The sequence below is a fragment of the Salvelinus sp. IW2-2015 genome, unplaced genomic scaffold (genome assembly GCF_002910315.2).
Source record: "Salvelinus sp. IW2-2015 unplaced genomic scaffold, ASM291031v2 Un_scaffold16375, whole genome shotgun sequence".
NCBI classification, from domain to species: Eukaryota; Metazoa; Chordata; class Actinopteri; order Salmoniformes; family Salmonidae; genus Salvelinus; species Salvelinus sp. IW2-2015.
The window spans coordinates 75,651-97,247 of record NW_019957558.1 but is presented as its reverse complement, the minus strand read 5'-3'; the positions used below and the strand labels follow the sequence as shown (position 1 = coordinate 97,247).

At 47.2% G+C, this 21,597-nt stretch overlaps 1 pseudogene; it reads right to left on the bottom strand.

Moving 5' to 3' along the window:
* LOC112080568 (arf-GAP with SH3 domain, ANK repeat and PH domain-containing protein 2-like) overlaps positions 1–11,490 on the bottom strand; it is a 33,024-nt pseudogene extending 21,534 nt beyond the window's left edge.
* Between the last annotated feature and the right edge of the window lie 10,107 nt (positions 11,491–21,597).

Here is a 21,597-nt window from a genome sequence, read left to right as displayed (position 1 = left end):
TGTAAAAGGTATATGTAAAATGTATGTACAAGTAGCAGAAAAGCTGTGAAAAAAACAAAAAATATGTTTGTCCTCCGAAGATGGGATGGGTTAATAAAAAATAAAATGATATCAATACTTACTCTCCTCAGTTTATGTTAAGAGTTATTAAACCATTCTCATTCCCTTAGAGTGAGTCATCAAACCACCAGTCAATCACATCAACCAGAAGGCTCTATGACTACGCCACAGGTGTTTGGTACAAGGCATTGGTCTTTAGTAAACTAGTAACTCTTAAATGACCTGCCCAGCCTTCATACAGTGAACTAGAATGATCTCTATGTGAAGTAATTGATCAAATAAATGTATAAGAGCTTATTCGCGTCTTTTATGCCTGTCATGCTGAAAATGAAAAGATACTGTTGGGACGTCCAACATGTACTGCACAATTTCAGAAATGCAAACCCTGTGTCTGTCCATACATCAGTGTTCACAAAATAATCAGTGTTCACAAAAATGTGAGGAGTTTTGTATTCACATACAAACAGGCATCAGGTGCCGCTATAGTAGGTCTAGTCTCATTTTCTCTCTCTTAAGGTCTGTCTGCCTTATCAGCTGTTTCATGAATAGTAGCAGTTGACCTTTTACTAGCTTCCATTGTTTCCCATTTCTAGTTGTTGTTAAGCTGAACCCACACATGCAACGTCATGGTGCAGCTTACTCTTATTCTAACAGGTACGCAGGCTATTCAACTAAACTATTCCCCCCACCCCCCTCTGACCACAGTGTTCTGTGGGCTCATAATGGTACAAGGTGAGGGGTAGTGAGTTGGAGGGTGTGAGGTGGTGGTGGTAGGTGGGGTAGTGGAGGGGTAGTGGAGGGGTAGTGGGTGGTGGGGGTAGTGGTGGTGGTGGAGGGAGGTAGTGGAGGGTTGGTGGTGGGGTATGGAGGGGTAGTGAGTGGTGGTTGGGGTGTGGTGTGGGGTAGTGGTGGTAGTGGAAGGTTTGCTGGTGGTGGGTATGGTTGGGGGTAGTGGAGGGGGGTAGTGGTGGGTAGTGGAGGGGGTGGTGGTGGTGGTGGTGGTGGGGGGGGTAGTGGAGGGGTAGTGGTGGTGGTAGTGGGGTGGGGTAGTGGTGTGAGTGGGTTGGTGGGGGTAGTGAGGGGTAGTGGTGGTGGGGTAGTGGAGGGGTAGTGGTGGTGGTGGTGGGGTATGGAGGGTAGTGTGGTGGTGGTGTGTGGGGTGGGGTAGTGGAGGGGTAGTGGAGGGGGTAGTGGTGGTGTGTAGTGGTGGTGGGGTAGTGGTGGTGGTGGGGGTAGTGGAGGGGTAGTGGTGGTGGGCGGTAGTGGAGGGGGTAGTGGTGGTGGTGGTGGGTAGTGGGGGTAGTGGGGGGTAGTGTGGGGGTGTAGTGGAGGGTAGTGTGGTGTGTGGTGGTGGGTAGTGGAGGGGGTAGTGGAGGGGGTAGTGGTGGTGGTAGTGGTGTGGGGGTATGGTGGGGTAGGGAGGGGTTTGGTGGTGGTAGGGTGTGGTGGTGGTGGGGTAGTGGAGGGGGTAGTGGGGGGCTAGTGGCGGTGTATGGTGATGGGGCGGTAGTGGAGGGGTAGTGGAGGTATGGGATAGTGGTGTGGGTAGTGGTCGGTGGTGGGTAGTGGAGGGGTAGTGGAGGGGTGGTAGTGGGGGGTGTGGTGGGGGTAGGGAGGGGTAGTGAGTGGTGGTGGTGGTGGTGGTATGGAGTGGAAGTATGGTGGTGGGGTAGTGAGGGTAGTGTGTGGGGTAGTGGTGGGTGTGGGGTTGGGGGTAGTGGTGGTGTGGTGTGGTGGAGAGGTAGTGTGATATGGTGGTCTCGGTGGTGGTAGTGTGTGGTGGGTAGTAGGTCAGTGTGTGAGGGGTAGTGGTTGGGTAGTGAGGTAGGTGGGGTATGTAGGTGTGGGAGTCAGGTGGTGGTAGTGGGTTGTGGGGTGGGTGGTAGTGAGGTGTAGGTTGGGGTAGTGGATGGTGGGTGGTGGTGGTGTGGTGGGGGTAGTGGGGGGGTAGTGGAGGGGTGTGGTGTGGGTGTGGAGGTAGTGGTGGGAGTGGGGGTAGTGGTGGGGGTAGTGGAGGGGTAGTGGTGGGTGTGGTAGTGGTTTGGTAGTGGTGGTCGAATAGTGGTGTGGGTAGTGGGGGTAGGGTGGTGGTGTGGTGGTGGTGGAGGGGTGGGGGCTGTGGGTGGTAGTGGAGGGGGTAGTGGTGGAGGTGGTGGTGGTGGTGGGTTAGTGGAGGGTAGTGGAGGGGTAGTGTGGTGTGGTGGTAGGTGGTGGTGAGTGGTGGTGAGAGGGGTATAGTGGATGGGGGTAGTGGTGAGTGGGGTAGTGAGGGTGGTAGTGGAGGTTGGTGGTGTGGGGTAGTGGTGGTGGTAGTGGTGGTTGGTAGTGGAGGTGCTGGGTGGTGGGGGTAGTGGTGGTGGTAGTGGAGGGGGTAGTGGTGGGGAGTGAGGGGGTGGTGGTGTGGTGGTGGTGGGGGGGGGGGGGTAGTGGAGGGGTATGGAGGGGTAGTGTTGGTGAGTGGGGTAGGGGGTATGGTGGTGGGTAGTGGGGGTGGTGGGTATGAGGGGTAGTGGTGGTGGAGGTAGTGGAGGAGCGAGGAGTGGTGTGGGGGTTAGTGGAGGGGGTAGTGGTGGTGGGGGTGTGGTAGTGGGTGGTGGTGGGGGATGGGGTAGTGGATGGGGGTAGTGGAGGGGGGTGAGTGGTGCGTGTGTAGTGGTGGGGGTGTAGTGGTGGTGGTGGGGTAGTGGAGGGGTAGAAGTGGTGGGGTGTAGTGGAGGGGGTGGTGGTGGGTGGTGGGAGGTAGTGGAGGGGGTAGTGGTGGAGGTGGGGTGGTGGTGGTGGGGATAGGGGGTGTGGAGGGGGTAGTGGTGGTTGTGGTGAGTATTGTGGTGGTGGAGGGTAGTGGAGTGGTAGTGGTGTGGGTTAGTGAGGTAGTGGAGTGGTGGTGTTGGGGGTAATGTGGTGGTGGGGTAGTGGTTGGTGGGTAGTGGGAGCTGGTGGTGGGGGTAGTGGTGGTGGTAGGAAGTTGGTGGGGTAGTGGTGTGGGTAGTGGAGGGGGGGGTAGTGGAGTGGGTGTTGGTGGATGGAGGGTAGTGGAGGTAGTGGGGTAGGGGTGGTAGTGTGTGGGGTAGTGGTGTAGTGTGGTGGTGGGGGTAGTGGAGGGGGTAGGGTGGTGGGGTAGTGGAGGGGGTATTGTGGTGGTGGTGGTGTAGTGGAGGGGGTAGTGGTGGTGTGGGGTGGTGGGGGTAGTGGAGGGGGTAGTGGGTGTAGTAGTGTGGTGTAGTGGTGGTGGGGTATGGTGGTGGTGGGGTTAGTGGAGGGGTAGTGGAGGTGGGTAGTGGAGGGGTATGTGGGGTGGTTGGTGGGGTAGATGGAGGTGGTGAGTGGAGGGTAGTGGTGGTGGGGGTGAATAGGGAGGGGTAGTGGTGGGTGTGGGTGGTAGTGGAGGGTAAGGTGGTGAGGGGTAGTGGTAGTGGTGGTGTATGGGGGTAGTGGTGGGGTCAGTGGAGGGTGGTTGGTGGTGTGGTAGTGGGTGGTGGTAGTGGAGGGGTTAGTGGGGTAGTGGGTGGTGGTGTAGTGGGGGTAGTGGAGGGTGGTAGTAGTGGTGGTAGTTGGTGGTTGGTGGGTAGTGGAGGGGTAGTGGAGGGGTAGTGGTGGTGGGGGTAGGTGGTGGTGGGGGTATGGTGAGGTTTAGTGATGAGGGTAGTGGTGCGTGGGCCTAGTGGATCGCGGTCAGTATTCACGAGTCTGTTTCTCGGTGTAGTGGTGATGGTGGGCCGTAGTGCAGGGTAGTTGGTGTTGGCGGTTGTAGTCGGTCTCCTGGTGTAGTGGTGGGCCTGTAGTGTGTCGTGGAGGATAGTGCGAGGGGCTAGTTTGGAGTGGATGGTACGTGTTGTTGGTATGGTTAGCGATCGTATCGGTGTGTGGTAGTAGAGTTGGTGGTGTTGTGGGGTAGTGGAGGGGTTCGGTAGTGCGTGTAGTTAGTCGGTGCGCTGCGTGGTGGTGGTGTACGGCTAAGTGAGGGCGGTATGGTGTGGGTAGTGGTGTGGTATGTGGTGGTAGTGGTGGGGGTAGTGGAGGGGGGTACGTGTAGGTGTAGTGGTGTGGAACAGTAGTCGGGTGGTTTGGTAGTCGAGGGGTAGTGGTGGGTGTTAGGGTGAGAGGGGTTAGTGGTGGTATGGAGGGGTGTGAGTGGTGTCTGGTTAGTGCAGGGTGGTAGTTGGTCGTGTAGTTGAGGGCGTAGTGGTCGTGGTAGTGGTGGGGCGTAGTGGATGGGAATATACTGGTAGTGCGAGGGTTAGTGGTGGGATGTGGGGGTAGTGGAGGGTGCGATAGTGTGGTGGGGGTAGTGTTGTGTACGTGTTGGTCCGTAGGAGAGGGCGGTAGTTGTGTGTGCGTTGTGGGGCAGTGGTGGTGTAGTGGATGGGGGTAGTGGTTGTTGTAGTGGACGAGTGTGTGTGGTCATGTGTAGTGGAGGTGTAGTGTGTGGTAGTGGAGGGGTATGATGTGGTAGTGGTGGGGGTTACGTGTAGGGTAGAGTCGGTTGATAGTAGTGGGTGGTGGGTGTTGGTTGTATGCATGTTGTAGTTTGGTGCTGGTGGTGCGTTTGTACTATGGTTTGGGTCGTAGTGCTGTGTGATCAGTATCAGTAGGCGATAGTGTGTGGTGGTAGTGAGGTGTGATAGTATCGTATGGTGTCGGTGGTGTGCGTGTGGTTGGTCCTGTAGTAGTGGTAGGGTCTGTGGGTGGTGTTGAGTGTGTACTAGTGGTGTAGTTGGTGTTTTTGGTAGTGGTTTAGTAGTGGTGGTAGTGGCAGTTGGTGGTACGTAGTAGTGGGTGGTTGTAGTAGATGGTCTAGTAGTAGTGTGGTAGTGGTGGTATGTTGGGTAGTAGTAGTCGGTGTGGTAGAGGTGGTAGTATGTGATAGTGTGCAGTGTACGTAGATGTGGTGTGTGGTGGTAGTATAGTGGTGGTAGTTAGTAGTGGGGTGTGGTAAATAGTGGTGGTGGGGTAGTTAGTAGTGGTGGTGGTAGTAGTAGGTGGTTGGTAGTAGTGTGGTGGTGTAGAGGTGGTGTAAGTGTGCGTAGTAGTAGTGTGTTTAGTGTAGTGGTGGCTAATGGGCGTGTAGTGTATAGTAGGGGTGGTAGTCAGTAGTGGTGGTTGGTGGTAGAGTAGGGTAGTAGTGAGTCGTGTTGGTAGCTTAGGGGTCATAGTAGTGGTGGTAGTAGTGTGTAGTAGTATTGGTGGTGGTAGTAGTTGTTGGTAGTGTAGTGGTAGTTAGTGGTAGTAGTAGTCCGGTAGTCTAGTTGTGGTGGTAGTAGTAGTGGTGGTCTAGTGTAGTATAGTCGGTAGTAGTAGCTAGTGTAGTATAGTGGTCCAATGTCTAGTGTATGTTTGAACTAGAGGGAGTTTGTCGATAATAATACACGTGGCTCTAACTCCACACTTTAGTTTCATAAGCTTCCAGCGCTTTATCCAAAAAGGCTTTTTAAGATCCTGTTGGCAATTAAAAAGCAGAGAACATTAACATTTTATTACAAGGGATACAAATGACATGACTGAAGTCATGACTATCAACTGGTTAAAAAACTGTATATTAAAGGTTAAAGTCAGCACATGCGCAGAAAGACCCTTACAATGCATAATCTTGAATGACAGACAGACGGCAAGGAGACTAGCCAGTGACTATACGGTGGTTCAAGAAGACTAGTATGGATAAGCCTACTCCCTCTTTGCCACCGTTGTTCTGACCGTATATATTGAACACATGTTTCTGACCCGGTATATTAAAACACATGGTTTCTGACCGGTATATTAAACACAAATGTGGTCTTGACCGCGTATATTAAACACATGTTCTGACCCGGTATATTAAACACATGTTTCTGACCGGTATATTAAAACACAGTTTGCTACCGGTATAATTAAACACATGTTCTGACAGGTATATTAAAATCACATTGCTTCTGACCGTATATTTAAACACATGTTCTGACCGTATAAAACACATGTTCGGACCGGAAGTATATTAAACACATGTTATGACCGGTATATGCAAACACATGTCTGACGGTATATTAAACACACTTTCTGACCGGTATATTGAAAACACATGGCTGACTGTTAAAATATGTTTAAAACACAGTTCTGACCAGGTATATGAAACACATGTTATCGACCGGTAGATTAAACACATGTTCGGAAACCCTTGGTATATTAAACACATGTTCTGACCGTATATACAAAACACACTGTTCTGACTTGTATATTAAATACAGGTTCGACCGGCTATATTAAAACACATGTTCTGACCGGACCAATTTAAACAAACATGTTCTGACTGTCTATTTTAAAACACATGTTCCTGACCGGTAATATTAATAACACATGTTCTTACGCGTATATTAAACACATTGCTGACCGGTTATATAAACACATGTGTTCTGACCGTATATCAAACACATGTTCTTGACTGGGTCAGTAATACAAATACATGTTCTGACCGGCTTATATGAAAATCACCAAGGTGTTCTGACTGTATATGAAACACATGTTCTGACTGCGTAAATATAATATTAATACATGTGCTTGACCGAGGTATATTAAACACATGTTCCTGACCGGTATCATTAACCACATGTTCTGACCCGGCTTATATTAAACACATGTTCCTGGACCGGTATATTAAAACATGTTCTGACCGGGTATATATTAAACACACATGTTCCTGACCGTGTTATATTAAATACATGTTCTGGACCGATATATTAACTACAGTTCTGGCACCGAGTATATATAAACACATAGTTGCTTGACCGAGAGTATATTATTAACAACAATGTTCATGACCGGTATATTAAACACATTTCTGACCGTATATTAAAACACATGTTCTGACTGGATATAAAACACATGATTGCTGACCGATTAATTAACTACATGTGCTGAACCGGTATTATTAAACACATGTTCTGACCGGTAATTAAAACATGTTCTGACTGTATATTAAACACATGTGCTGACCTGGTTATATTAATACAAGCATGTTCTGAGCTGGTATCATATAAAACATGTGTTCTGACGCGGGAACTTTTTGCGGGCATATTTAAAACACGTGTGATTAATAAATGAGTTATACGACCACCCCTTACCCTTCAGGTCTCCTTTCAGTAGACTGTTAAAGGAAGGTTATGATATGTTCATTGATTCTGCAAACTGAAAAAACAACAAAATTAGAGGAGAGTGACAGAACAGGTCAGAGAACAGACAGGTAGAGAGACAGAGGATATCAGAGACAGACAGAAGAGAGGATTAGAGACAGAACAGGTGAGAGAGACAGACAGGAAGAGACAGGTCAGTGCAGGGAGGACAGGGGAAAGTAGAGAGACGAAGTAGAGAGACAGAGGATAGTACGACAGACAGATAGAGAGACACGAGGATGTAGAGACAGACAGGAGAGACAGGACAGGTAGAGACAGCAGTGTAAGAGCAGACATAGAGACAAGAGATGTAGAGAAGACATAGAGAGGATGTGAGAAGCAAAGGACAGACAGGTAGAGAGGCGATGTTAGAACAATGAGACTTGGACAGAAGTAGAGAACAGACAGCTAGAAACGGTAGACGGACAGAGGGATGTAGAGACAGACGTGAGACGAACTTGAGAAGATGGGATAGAGGTGGAAGAGACAGACAAACGCTAGAGAAAGGCAGAAGGACAGGTGGACAGAGAGACAGACAGAGTAGACGAAGACTAAGAATAGGGATGTAGAGACCCAGACAGGTAAGAACAGGAGGACAGACAGGTAGAGAGACAGTGAACGGGAAGTTGAGGACAGAGGTGAGGTAGAGACAGGACAGATGAGAAGATGAGAAGGAACAAGACAGGTTGAACGAGAAGAGGGATGTAGAGACGGACATAGAGGAGAAGAGGGATGTAGAGACAGACAGTAAGAGACAGACAGGTAGAGAGACATGAGGGTGTACGAGACAAGACAGGTAGGCAGACAGCGGATAGAGAGACAGACAGGTAGGAGACAGAGGGGATGTAGAGACGGACAGGTAGAGAGACAGAGGGATGTAGAGACAGACAGATAGAAGAGCAGAGGATGGTAGACAACAGACAGGTAGAGAGACAGAGGATGTAGAGACAACGATAGAGAGAGGGATGAAGAGCAGAGGATTGAAGGACAAGACAGGTTAAGAGAATAGATGTACAGCGAGTGTGAGAGACAGACAGGTAGAGAGACAGGAATGTAAAGACAGATGAGAGCGGAAGGTAAGGATAACAGTAGAGAAGATGAGACAGAGGTAGGAGCTAGAGTGTAGGCACGTTATTGCTGTAAAAGAAAGAGAGAAGATGGATGTACGTAGAGAGATACGGTGAGAGAGCATGGTAGGAGAGATGTGCGAGTGGAGTGAGACAGAGAGACAGAGTGATGTAAGAGAAGAGTGGCGTGATGTAGAGAACGGAGAGTGTATTGGGAGTCGTAGAAGACATGAGAGACAAGAGAATGACAGAGTGATGTAGAGACAGAGAGATGTAGAGAGATATGAGTAGAGACCAGAGAGACAGAGTGACAGAGGATGATGTAAGAGACAGAGTAATGTAAGACAGAGTAGATGGTAGAAGCAGAGAGACAGAGTGATGTAGAGAGAGAGAAAGATGTAGAGACGAGAGCACAGCGTATGTAGAGGACAGAGAGATAGAGTGATGTAGAAAGAAGAGTAATGTAGAGAGCACAGAGTGATAGAGATAGACAGACAGGATGTTGACGCACAAGTGATTAGAGACAGGAGATTGAGACGATCAGATGATGAGACAGAGATACAGGTGGATGTAGAGACAGAGAGACAGAGTGATGTAGAGACAGAAGTAATTGTAGAGACAGAGAGATGTAGAGATAGAGTTGACTGTAGAGACGAGTGATAGGACAGGTAATTAAGAGACGAGAGACGTATGTAGAGACAGAGAGACAGATTGATGTAAAAGAGAAGACTGAGTAAACGGGAAGCTGATGAGTAGAGTACAGAAGATTGTAGAGCAGAGTTATGTGAGGAGGACAGAGTGATGTAGGAGACAGAGTGATGTAGAGACGAGGGATGTGATAGGGCTAAGAGTGACGAGAGAGAGCAGATGATGTAGAAGACGAGAGATAGAGACAGAGATCGACAGTGATGTAAGAGAGAGTCAGTAGTGATGTAGAGACAGAGTGATGAGATGAATGGCTAGACGGTGATGAAGACATGAAGAAGACTAAGTAGAGAAAGGACAGAGTGAGCAGGAGACACGAGACATGAGGAGACAGACAGCTGATGTCGAGGACAGAGAGACAGCGTGATGTAGAGACAGAGAGACCGAGTGGATGAGGAGCAGAGAGATTTAGAGACAGAGGACGAGTGATGTAGAGACGCAAGAGACAGAGTGATGTAGTAGACAGAAGAGACTGATGATGTAGAGACAAGATGTGAGAGGTATGTAGAGAACAGAGTGATCGAGATTACAATGTGATGTGAGGAGGACAGAGTGATGTAGAGACAGAGTAGACGAGGAGATGAGTTAAGACAGAGTGATGTAGAGACAGAAGAGACGAGTGATGTAAGCAGAGTGAGTGTAGCGACATTGTGGAGAGGACGGCTAGTAACAGAGTGATGTAGAAGTAGAGACGAGAGACTGTAAGAAGAGAGATGTAGAGACAGAGTGATTGTAGAGCAGAGGATGTAGAGGACAGAGCGACAGAGAGATGTAGAGACAGAGAGACAGAGTGATGTTAGAGAATAGTGATGTTAGAGAACAGTAGATGTAGAGCAGGAGAGATGTAGAGACAGAGTGATGTAGAGACAGAGTGATGTAGAGACGAGACAGCTGAATGTAGAGACGAGAGACGAGTGATGTAGAGACAGTAGACAAGAGAAATGTAGGACAGAGAGACAGAAGAGATGTTAGAGACAGAGAGATGTAAGAGACAGAGTGATGTAAGAGACAGAGAGATTCAGAGTGATGTAAGTACAGAGAGACAGAGGGATGTCAAGACGAGAGGACAGCAGTGATGTAGAGACAGAGAGACGAGTGATGTAGAGACAGAGTGATGTAGAACAGAGTGATGTAGCGACAGAGATACAAGAGTGATGTCGAGACAGAGAGGACAGAGTGATGTAGGACACAGGATAAGTAGAGACAGATAGATGTAAGAGACAGAGTGATGTAGAGACAGAGTGATGTAGAGACAGAGTGATGTAGAGACAGAGTGATGTACGAAGAGAGATAGAGCTGATGTAGAGACAGGAGTGATATAGAACAGAGAAGAGTAGAAGTAGAGACGAAAGACAGAGTGCATAGTTGAGAGACAGAGAGACAGAGTAAGCGATGCTTAGAGACAGAGTGATTAGAGGAGTTAGAGACAGAGTGTGTAGAGACAGAGTAGCAGAGAACAGAGTGGATGTAGAGACAGAGCGCGACAGAGAGATGTAACGACAGAGAGAGATGATGTAGAGACAGAAGTGAGGTAGAGACAGAGAACAGAGATGAGCAAAGGACAGCTGATGTAGAGACAGAGAGAAGCGTCGTAGAGACAGAGATGTAAGAGACAGATGAGCAGAACAGAGTGATGTAGAGACAGAGATAGTAGAGCAGAGTGTGAGCAAGGGAAGAGTGATGTAGAGACAAGGAGATAGGCCAGAGGTATGTAGAAAGAGACAGTGATGTACGTGATGTAGAGACAGAGAGATGTAGAGACAGAGACAGAGTGATGTAGAGACAGAGAGATGTAGAGACAGAGAGACAGGAGTGATGTAGAGACAGAATGCGTTCAGAGAAGAGAAGGGGATGTGAAACAGTATGATGTAGAGACGAGATCAGAGTGATCGTAGAGACAGAGAGCATGTCCAGAAAGACAGAGTGAAAGAAAGCCTAAACACTCGCACAAGACACATCATCACTCAAGTTACAACTACTGGTGTGAAGGAAGCGATAACACTTTGACACTGTTGATAATTACACATGCTGAGCCTAAACTACTTCCTGCAAAATATCTTTAAAAGCAGGTCCTGCCTGTCATATGGTCAGTAGAAATATACTGCAGATTACAGTATCTTAATTAAAGTTACTCCTCCACGCACTTGTTCGTAGCCCTAAGCGACAGGCCAAATAAGGGCAAATATAATATGGTGTGAGAGAGAGAGAAAAACAGGGGTCACAAATGAATGTGCTTGAGAGGTCGGATGCAGTCATGTCCAGTGGTTTAGCGCTGATGTGTTTGTGTTTGTGTGTTGTGTCCGTGTGTGTGATGTGTGTGTGTGTCGGTGTGTTCGTGTAGTTGTGTGTGTGGGTGTTGTGATATGATGGGGTCTCACCAGGTTGCTTGAAGAGGGCTGTGAGCTCTTTAGGTGAAAGATGGCGAAGCTGAGTAAGGCTGAGCCCACCCCGATACCCTCTCTAGAGACACAGTTGTCTCCGAACTTCTCCATAGACATGAATGTGTATCTGCTCCGCATTGTCAACGTGCTGAGAACACAGTCCGTCAAATCAATCAAATTCAAACTTGTGTCAAATCTGGATTTCTCATGGGTCACAAACACACCTTTACATCATTTAAAAATGAATCACAGAGGCTTTACACAGACTCTATTTTAATAGGGTCCCTCTATGCCAATTCTACAAAGAGTTAGCCTGAGAACACTTGTTTAAGTGCCATTACATTCTCTGTGATCACGGTTCTTTTCTAACAGTTGACCTGAACCTAAAAGTTAGTCTGGATCACTGATAAACTTTAAGAGAAGCGAAATACATTTCCAATTCCCAATTACAACTCGATCCACTCAGGGACATACACAAAGTGTCTCATAGAGTGACCTGAGCGTCAGAATCTCTCTGTAGACAGGAAACTGGCCTGGATAGGTGTTCAAATGCAATGCAATACAATCAATCAAATGTATTATAAAGCCTTTTTACGATTAGCCGAGCACTAATCAAGAAGTGCTATATGGGAACCCAGCCTACAAACCCCAAACAGCAAGTCAATGCGAGATGTAGAAGCACATGTGCAGGACCCATGCAGGAGAGGCATCGCAGGACCATCGGAGCATGCAGGCGCAGGCAGGACCATGCAGACAATCGCTAGGAGCATGCAGGAGCTTCATAAAAACATGCGAGTTGTAATGGTCACCGTTTCCTGACCTTGTTCTTCTCTTCTTTTTATATTGTGTGCTTTAGTGGGTCAGGACAGAGCTGGCGTGAGCAGTCTGTGTGTTTCTTGTTTAGGTCACTTGAAATTAGCCTTATATGGTTCTCAATCAGAGACAGGTGTTTGACGTTTTCCTCTGATTGAGAACCATATATAGGTTGGCTGTTTCACACTGTTTGTTTGTGGGTGGTTGTCTTCCGTGTCAGTGTATGTTCGCACCACACGGGACTGTTTCGTTGTCGTTAGTATATGTAGTCTGTTCCTGTTCGTGCGTTCTTCATGTTTTATGTAAGTTCTCTCGTTCAGGTCTGTCTACGTCGTTTTGTTGTTTTGTAAAATTATTCAAGTGTTCTTCGTGTGTTTAGTTTCGTCTTGTTAATAAAGATAATATGTCATCATACCTCGCTGCAAATTGGTCTTCCGATCCCTCTCTCCTCTCCTCGTCCGAGGAGGAGGAGGAATTAGAGTTTCGTTACAGAACCACCCACCAAATTACCAGAACCAAGCAGCGGGGAAAAGGGCAGCGACAGCAACCGCAGAAATCCCAGGATTCATGGACATGGGAGGAGATCTTGAACGGAGAAGGACCCTGGGCACAGGCTGGGGAGTATCGCCGCCACAAAGCTGAGCTGGAGGAAGCGAAAGCTGAGCGGCGGCGATATGAGGAGGCAGCACGGCAGCGGGACAGGTACGAGAGGCAAACCCAGATTTTTTTTGGGGGGGGGGCTAGAGAGGAGTGTGGCTAAGCCAGGTAGCAGACCTGAGCGCACTCCTCGTGCTTATTATAAGCAACGCGTCACTGGTCAGGCACCGTGTTATGCGGTTAAGCACACYGTGTCGCCAGGGCAGCCCCCCTATAGGGCAGCCCCCCGAAAGTGTCAAGTGAGTGTGGGCATCCAGCCGGGGCGTATTGTGCCTGCTCAGCGCCTCTGGTCTCCGGTACGCAGTTTCGGTCCAGGGTATCCTGCGCCGGCTCTGCGTGCTGTGTCTCCGGGGCGCTGGGAGGGTGCAGTGCGTCCTATGCCTACGCTCCGCTCGTACCGGGCAAATGTGGGAGTGGAGCCTAAGGGAGAAGTGCGCGTAGTAGGCACTAGATCTCCAGTGCTCATCCACAGCCCGGTTCAACCTGTGCCTGCACTCTGGAGGGTACGGGCTGGAGTAGTATGCCAGCCTGGGGGAGTGGTGCCAAGGCTGCGCACCAGAGCTCCAGTGCTCCCCCACAGCRCGGTCCTTCAGGTGCCTTTTAACATCAAGCCTCCTGTAGGTCTCTCCAGCCTGGTGGGTCCTGTGGCAGCCCCACGCACCAGGCTGTCTCTCCGTCTCCTCCCTACAGGTGTGCCCGTCTGCCCAGCGGCGCCTGAACTGCCAGTCTGCCCAGCGGCGCCTGAACTGCCAGTCTGCCCAATGGCGCCTGAACTGCCCGTCTGCCCAGCGGCACCTGACTGCCCGTGCTGCCGCAATGGCGCCTGAACTGCCGTCTGCCAACGGCGCCTGAACTGCCGTCTGCCAGTGAGCCTGCAAAGCTGCCCGTCTGCCATGAGCCTGCAAAGCCGCCCGTCTGCCAAGAGCCTACAGAGCCGTCGCCAGACAGGAGCCGCTAGAGCCTTCCGCCAGACCGGATCAGCCAGAGCCTTCCGCCAGACCGGATCAGCCAGAGCCTTCCGCCAGACCGGATCAGCCAGAGCCTTCCGCCAGACCGGATCAGCCAGAGCCTTCCGCCAGACGGATCAGCCAGAGCCTCCGCCAGAACGGATCAGCCAGAGCCTTCCGCCAGACCGGATCAGCCAGAGCCTTCCGCAGACCGGACCAGCCAGAGCCGTCCAGCCAGGACCAGCCCAGAGCCGTCCAGCCAGGACCAGCCCAGAGCCGTCCAGCCAGGACCAGCCAGAGCCGTCCAGCCAGGACCAGCCAGAGCCGTCCAGCCAGGACCAGCCAGAAGCCGTCCAGCCAGGACCAGCCAGAGCCGTCCAGCCAGGACCAGCCAGGCCGATCCAGCCATGACCAGCCAGAGCCGTCAGCGAGCCATGACCAGCCAGAGCCTCAGCGAGCCATGACCAGCCAGAGCCGCACGCAGAGCCATGACCAGCCAGAGCCGTCAGCGAGCCATGACCAGCCAGAGCCTCATCCAGCCAGGATCTGCCAAGCGTCATCCAGCCAGGAATCTGCCAGAGCCGTCCCAGCCGGACCTGCCAGAGTCCTCAGCAGGACCTGCCCAGAGTCCCTCAGCCAGGACCTGCCAGAGTCCCTCAGCCCGGGACCTGCCAGAGTCCCTCAGCCCGGACCTCCAGAGTCCCTCAGCCCGACCTGCCAGTCCCTCGCCAGACTCCGAGTCCTCAGCCGACCTGCCAGAGTCCCTCAGCCCGGAGCTGGCTGCCCCTTAATCCGTGCTGCCCCTTCATTTTAGGTGGGTTTAGTTGGAGGGTGGTCATTGGGAGGGGGATACAGAAGCGGGGAGTGACTATGGTGGTGTGGGGACAGCGTCCGGAGCCTGAGCCACCACCGTGGTCAGATGCCCACCCAGACCCTCCCTAGACTTTGTGCTGGTGCGCCCGGAGTTCGCACCTAAGGGGGGGGTTAGTCACGTTCCTGACCTATTTCTGTTAGTTTGTTGATGTGTTAGTGTGGTCAGGACGTGAGTTTGGGTGGGCATTCTATGTTGTCTGTTTCTATGTTGGTTTAAGGGTTGCCTGGTATGGCTCTCAATAGAGGCAGGTGTTTCGTTTCCTCTATTGAGACATACATAGTAGGTTGTTTCACAGTTGTTCGTGGGGGTGGTTGTCTCCTGTGTCTGTATGTATGTTCGGCCACACGGGACTGTAGCGTTTGTTTGTAGTCGTGTACCTGTTGTGCGTTCTTCGTTTATGTAAGTTCGCATTCAGGTCTGTCTACCTCGTGTTTTGTTTATTTTGTAAGTTTCAAGTGTTTCGTGTTCGTTTCGTATTCAATAAAATATTATGTCAATACCTCGCTGCCCATTGGTCAGATCCCTCTCTCCTCTCTCGCGGGAAGGAGGAGGAATTAGAGGAATCGTTACATATGTAAACTTACCGACTTCAACTGTATATAATATAGCCTTGTTATTGTTATTTTATTGTGTTTACTTTTATTTACTTAGTCTTATTTATTTATTGTTATAATTTTTTTTGGGTTGAAATATCTTCAAACTTTTAAAAACTCTGCATTGTTGGTTAAGGGCTTGTAAGTAAGCATTTACATTGAGGCCTGTTTTCAGCGCATTTCACAAATACAATTTTGATTTTAAAGGATTATAACAACAGGTAGGTATAATCCTAAATGCCGATTGGTTAAACCCGCATTCCAGACAGTGTCATTCCACAAACTTACCACTGGGATAGATCTATGACGTTAAAATGCATATTTACTCTGTGAACCAGTTGACTCCGCAATCCACTGTCTCATCAGCCCAGTCAGGCAATTTATGAAACTTGATCTCCACTGTAAAAAAAGCATTTAGACATTATCTCATATTTCTTTTAGATCTAACATTTTTTTTTCACAGCGGAGATGTGGAGAGATTAGAGATAAACAGATCAGGGAGACATACATAGAGAGACAGAAGAGATTTCATTAAACTTTTATTTATTTAAAACCCCTTTTTTATTTTTCTAAATCTTTAGTACAGGCATTAAAACATATTACAATTCTTAAAGTTAACTATGAATGTATAGCCATCACGCTTTTTTTCTCCACAAAAAATTTTATATAAATGATACATATTACTAACACATAATACTACACTTTAATACGCATTAAATGTTATATGTATAATTATTTTTTGTATAGGAAGACAGTTTTTAAAATGTATTTGTTCATGAAAGTAAGGTTTTGCTCAGGGATCTCTCTCGGCAGACAGACAGACAGACACCTCTTGGAGGAGAGATTTCATAATTATGAAATATTAGTAAAATAAATGCATACATATTACAATTATTATTTGTTGTAGGAAAGAAATCTAAATATATTTTGTTCATGAAATAATGTTTCAGTACGTTTCTCTCTGGTTGTTGTAACGGTCGTCTTTAGGTGAGAGATTAGGACCAAGGCGCACACACACACACACACACACACACACACACACACACACACACACATCACACACACACACACACACCACACACCACACACAACAACACACACACACACACACACACACACCCACACACACACACACACACACTTTGAGGAGAGACAGAGGGCCAGAGTAAGAGATATTTCATTCAATGAAGGTAAATACAATTTTATTTTAAAATCTTTAGTACCGAAATGCATACATATTACAATTATTATTAAACAATACTACACATTACTACACAATACATGTTTATATTCATACTTTATAAAATACCTTTCTTAGAGAAAAACAAGGCCTATTGTAACCCAACACCCCCATCAGTCTCCAAATCCCCGTTTCAAGTTGTGAGGGCCTCAGACATTGTCTCTTCCTCACTGGATCTCCAGGGCCTTCCAGGTTTTTATGTTCTCTTTTCCGTGATAGATCAACCTTGCAGTTAAGCCCAAGTTATGTCTTGAGGACAGAAGGGACCATCTTCATAAATGTTCACCATGGTGGACAAACTGCTGCACTTGTTTCATCATATCAAGCACACCATTAAAACAATCAGGTGCATCACAAAGAATGTCATTGATGGTTTTCTCATTGTGACCCAGACACGAAGGACACAATACACCTAGAATTAGTCTAGGAGACATGTTTTCTGGAGTTTTTTTGTGGTTGATCTGTGTTAGACTTGTCACAGGACAAGTCTAACACTTACTTATACTCAGGCAGACCGACCCCAGAAATTACTTTTTCTACAAGGGGTCACAAGCTCACTACCCAGCAGCTCCATAAGTTCACTCGAAAAACACATTTTATTTCAGTTTCTATAAGGTCACTACACACCAATCATCAGGCCATTACTTTTAATTGAAAACATGTGCTTTACTTCGAAGAAACAGCTGCACTATCTTGTTACATAAGCACACCCTAAATAGCATGAGGACATCTGGACAGGATGTCCTTAAAAGGACATAAACATAAGACACAGAAATAATTCATCAATCACATTTTGACACATACCGTATACTATGTTCTCTCTGCTGAGAGTGCTATTATATGATACAATATCAGTACTTGTTGCATTTACAACTTGTCTAATGAAGTGATAATGCCTGAGAAGCTGGTGTTTGGAGGATATATTGTCACAGGTGTTGTTAAGCCAGAGACCAAGTCGAGGACCGGAAAATTGTGACAGTGTATCCTCCAAACACCAGCTTGTCAATTTTATACAAAGGGTTACCAACATATTCAAATAATGATTGAAATATTTTCATAAAAAATGTTAGTTTGATGAATTTATTTATACTATTTCATCCTTCCACAATATATAGTCCCGACACAAATTTAGGTTTGCTACCCAAACCGGCTGGTCATTCGTTCTATCGGTTCGGTTGCCAGAGACGTTTTGTTCTGTATCTATGTCCTTCGTTCTAAATGTTCCATTGCCATACTGGCTGCCAACGTTCTTATCCCTTGCTTGCTAGCTAGCCAACTAACTTACAGCCACTGTCACGCCCTGATCTGTTTCACCTGTTCCTGTGATTGTCTCCACCCCCTCCAGGTGTCGCTTATTTTCCCCAGTGTATTTATCCCTGTGTTTCCTGTCTCTCTGTGCCAGTTCGTCTTGTATGTTAGTCAACTCAACCAGCGTGTTTTTCCCGTACTCCTTTTAATATTCACTTTTTGATAGTCTTCGCGATTTTGACCCCTGCCTGATCATCCTGCCTGCCCTGAACTTGATTCTGCCTGCCCTTTGGTACCTTTTGGACTCTGAACTGGTTTTGATCCTTTTGCCTGTCCATGACCATTATCTTGCCTTACCCTATTGGATTAATACATATTGTAAGACTCCAACCACCTGCCTCCTGTGTCTGCATCTGGGTCTCGCCTTGTCACGTCAAACAGTACGGCCAGAGTAACAACAGTAGCTGCATTTGCGTTTGTTTAAGCTGTTTTCTAGTGACATTTATTTGGACACATCCATAACAATGAGCTAATGAGGCGCGATTTCGCCTGGTATAGAAAATGTGTTCTCTCGTCAGGACACTTTTTTTTCACAGGAGCTATCCAACAACACAGCTAACACAATCACTTCAAACTGAAGCTGGAAAGACTGCAAATTAGCTGCACTTCGTTTCTTATTACATTTTTTCGAATTTACATTTCTTTGTATATATCCATAAAAATTCTGCCAGCTGATTCGTGATTTCAACTGGGTGAGAAACGCTGTCTGCCTGTTTGTCTCGTCCCGACGCCAGACACTTTGATTACTATTGGACAGCTGGAGATCGAATTTGAATATTGAAACAATATTGCAAATGTTGGAGAGACAGACAGCAAGGTTTACCTACACGAAGAGCCAATTGGATCTTTGGGTGTGTGTGTGGGTGTGTGGAGGGTCTTTGAAACTACTGTCTGAAAACAGTTATGTCCGGCCGGAGTGTCCGAGAATGTACTGTAATGAACCTGTTTAACCTTTCAAAAAGACTTCTCAGCAAATCCATATGAATGGTCAACAACTGTTGATGTTCATTATATGTACAGTCGTGGCCAAAAGTTTTGAGAATGACACAAATATTAATTTTCACCAAGTCTGCTGCCTCAGATTGTATGATGACAATTTGCATATACTCCAGAATGTTATGAAGAATGATCAGATGAATTGCAATTAATTGCAAAGTCCCTCTTTGCCATGCAAATGAACTGAATTCCCCAAAAACATTTCCACGCATTTCGCCTGCCACAAAAGGACCAGCTGACATCATGTCAGTGATTCTCTCGTTAACACAGGTGTGAGTGTTGACGAGGACAAGGCTGGAGATCACTCTGTCATGCTGATTGAGTTTGAATAACAGACTAGAAGCTTCAAAAGGAGGGTGTGCTTTGAATCATTGTCTTCCTCTGTCACCATGGTTACCTGCAAGGAAACAGGTGCCGTCATCATTGCTTTGCCACAAAAGGGCTTCACAGGCAAGGATATTGCTGCAGTAAGATTGCACCAAATCAACCATTTATCGGATCATCAAGAACTTCCAGGAGAACAGTTCAATTGTTATGAAGAAGGCTTTAGGGTCCCAAGAAAGTCCAGCAAGCGCCAGGACCATCTCCTTAAAGTTGATTCAGCTGCGGGATCGGGCACTACCAGTACAGAGCTTGCTCAGGAATGCAACAGGGCAGGTGTGAGTGCATCTGCACGCACAGCGAGGCAAATACTTTTGGAGGATGGCCTGGTGTCAAGAAGGGCAGCAAAGAAAGCACTTCTCTCCAGGAAAAACATCAGGGACAGACTATATTCTGCAAAAGGTACAGGGATTGGACTTCTGAGGACTGGGGTAAAGTCATTTTCTCTGATGAATCCCCTTTCCATTGTTTGGGCATCCGGAAAAAAGCTTGTCCGGAGAAGACAAGGTGAGCGCTACCATCAGTCCTGGTCATGCCAACAGTAAAGCATCCTGAGACCATTCATGTGTGGGGTTGCTTCTCAGCCAAGAGAGTGGGTCACTCACAATTTTGCCTAAGAACACAGCCGTGAATAAAGAATGGTACCAACACATCCTCCGAGAGCAACTTCTCCCAACCATCCAGGAACAGTTTGGTGACGAACAATGCCTTTTCCAGCATGATGGACCACCTTGCCATAAGGCAAAAGTGATAACTAAGTGACTTAGGGAACAAAACATCAATATTTTGGGTCCATGGCCAGGAAACTCCCCAGACCTTAATCCCATTGAGAACTTGTGGTCAATCCTCAACGAGGTGGGTGGACAAACAAAACCCCACAAATTCTGACAAATTCCAAGCATTGATTATGCAAGAATGGGCTGCCATCAGTAAGGATGTTAAGGCACCGAAGTTAATTGACAGCATGCCAGGGTCGGAATTGCAGAGGTCTTGAAAAAGAAGGGTCAACGCTGCAAATATTGACTCTTTGCATTATCAACTTCATGTAATTGTCAATAAAAGCCTTTGACACTTATGAAATGCTTGTAATTATACTTCAGTATTCCATAGTAACATCTGAGATATCTAAAGACAATGAAGCAGCAAACTTTGTGGAAATTAATATTTGTGTCATTCTCAAAACTTTGGCCACGACTGTACATAAGGGGTACCCAAACAAAACTTTTTTTTTTTAGAGATGTCCGTTGGGAAGGTCCAAGGATGTCTGGCGCCCGAAGATGGAATGTACGTTGTATGTCTCTGTCAATTACGCCATCCTCTTTTGAATGGGTTATTGTAAAGATGGTCCCATTTTAATGCTTACCCTAAATAACCTTTTACCTCAGTGGGCTAAATCAGGGGCGCACAGAGTGTTTCTTTGGTAATCTATAAACAAATGTATTTTAAGACGTTTATGCAAACCAGGCCCCTAAGCAATATAAGTTATATGTCAATAAAGAGTAGTTACTCTCACCCAATTGTCATACTTGAGTAAAAGTAAAGATACTGTCAGGGTTTTCGCTGCTGGTCATTCGAGTCAAGCTGCAGGAGGGCAAGAGAATAGGTGATCAGGCGACTTCATTAAGCCAAGAGCAACAAACAGACGGGCGCAAAACAGCTACAAACTCAAGCCAACCAGCAAAAGTGACAAGCGCAAAATACAGTCAATAATATAACAATAAGGTTAACCAATAATCCCCAAATAGGGTACAGGCGATGCCCAGGGTGAAAAACCAGACTGGTGCGATACAAACAAACACAAAACAATTTCACACAAAGACATGGGGGGGGAACAGAGGAATATATATATGCAGTGTGATTAGGGAATGAACCAGGGTGCGTGGGAACAAGACAAAACAAATGGAAACAATGAAAAATGGAGCGGCGATGGCTAGCAGGCCTGCTGACGTCGACCGCCCGAAGCGCAGCCCGAACAAGAGGGAACAGATGAGTTCGCGGACAAGTCGTGACAGATACGCTTAAATAGAAAATGACTTAAGTAAAAGTGTGAAAGTCACCTAGTAAATACTACTTGAGTAAAAGCTAAAATATTTGGTTTTAAATATACTTAAGTATCAAAGTAAAAGTATGAATCATTTCAAAAGTCTTCACAATTAAGCAAACCAGACAGCACAGCTTTTTTATTTTTTTATTTACGGATAAGCCAGGGGCACACCAACACTTAGACATAATTTACAATGACTATGAAAGCATATGTGTTTAGTGAGTCCACACAGATCAGAGGCAGTAGGCATGACCGGGATATCTCTTGATACAGTACGTGTGTGAATTGGAAAATGTAACAAGTACTTTTGGGTGTCAGGAAAATGTATGGAGTAAATAGTTGGGGAGACCGCTGATGGCTGTAACACTTCTTCACCTTTCTGTCAGTTTTCT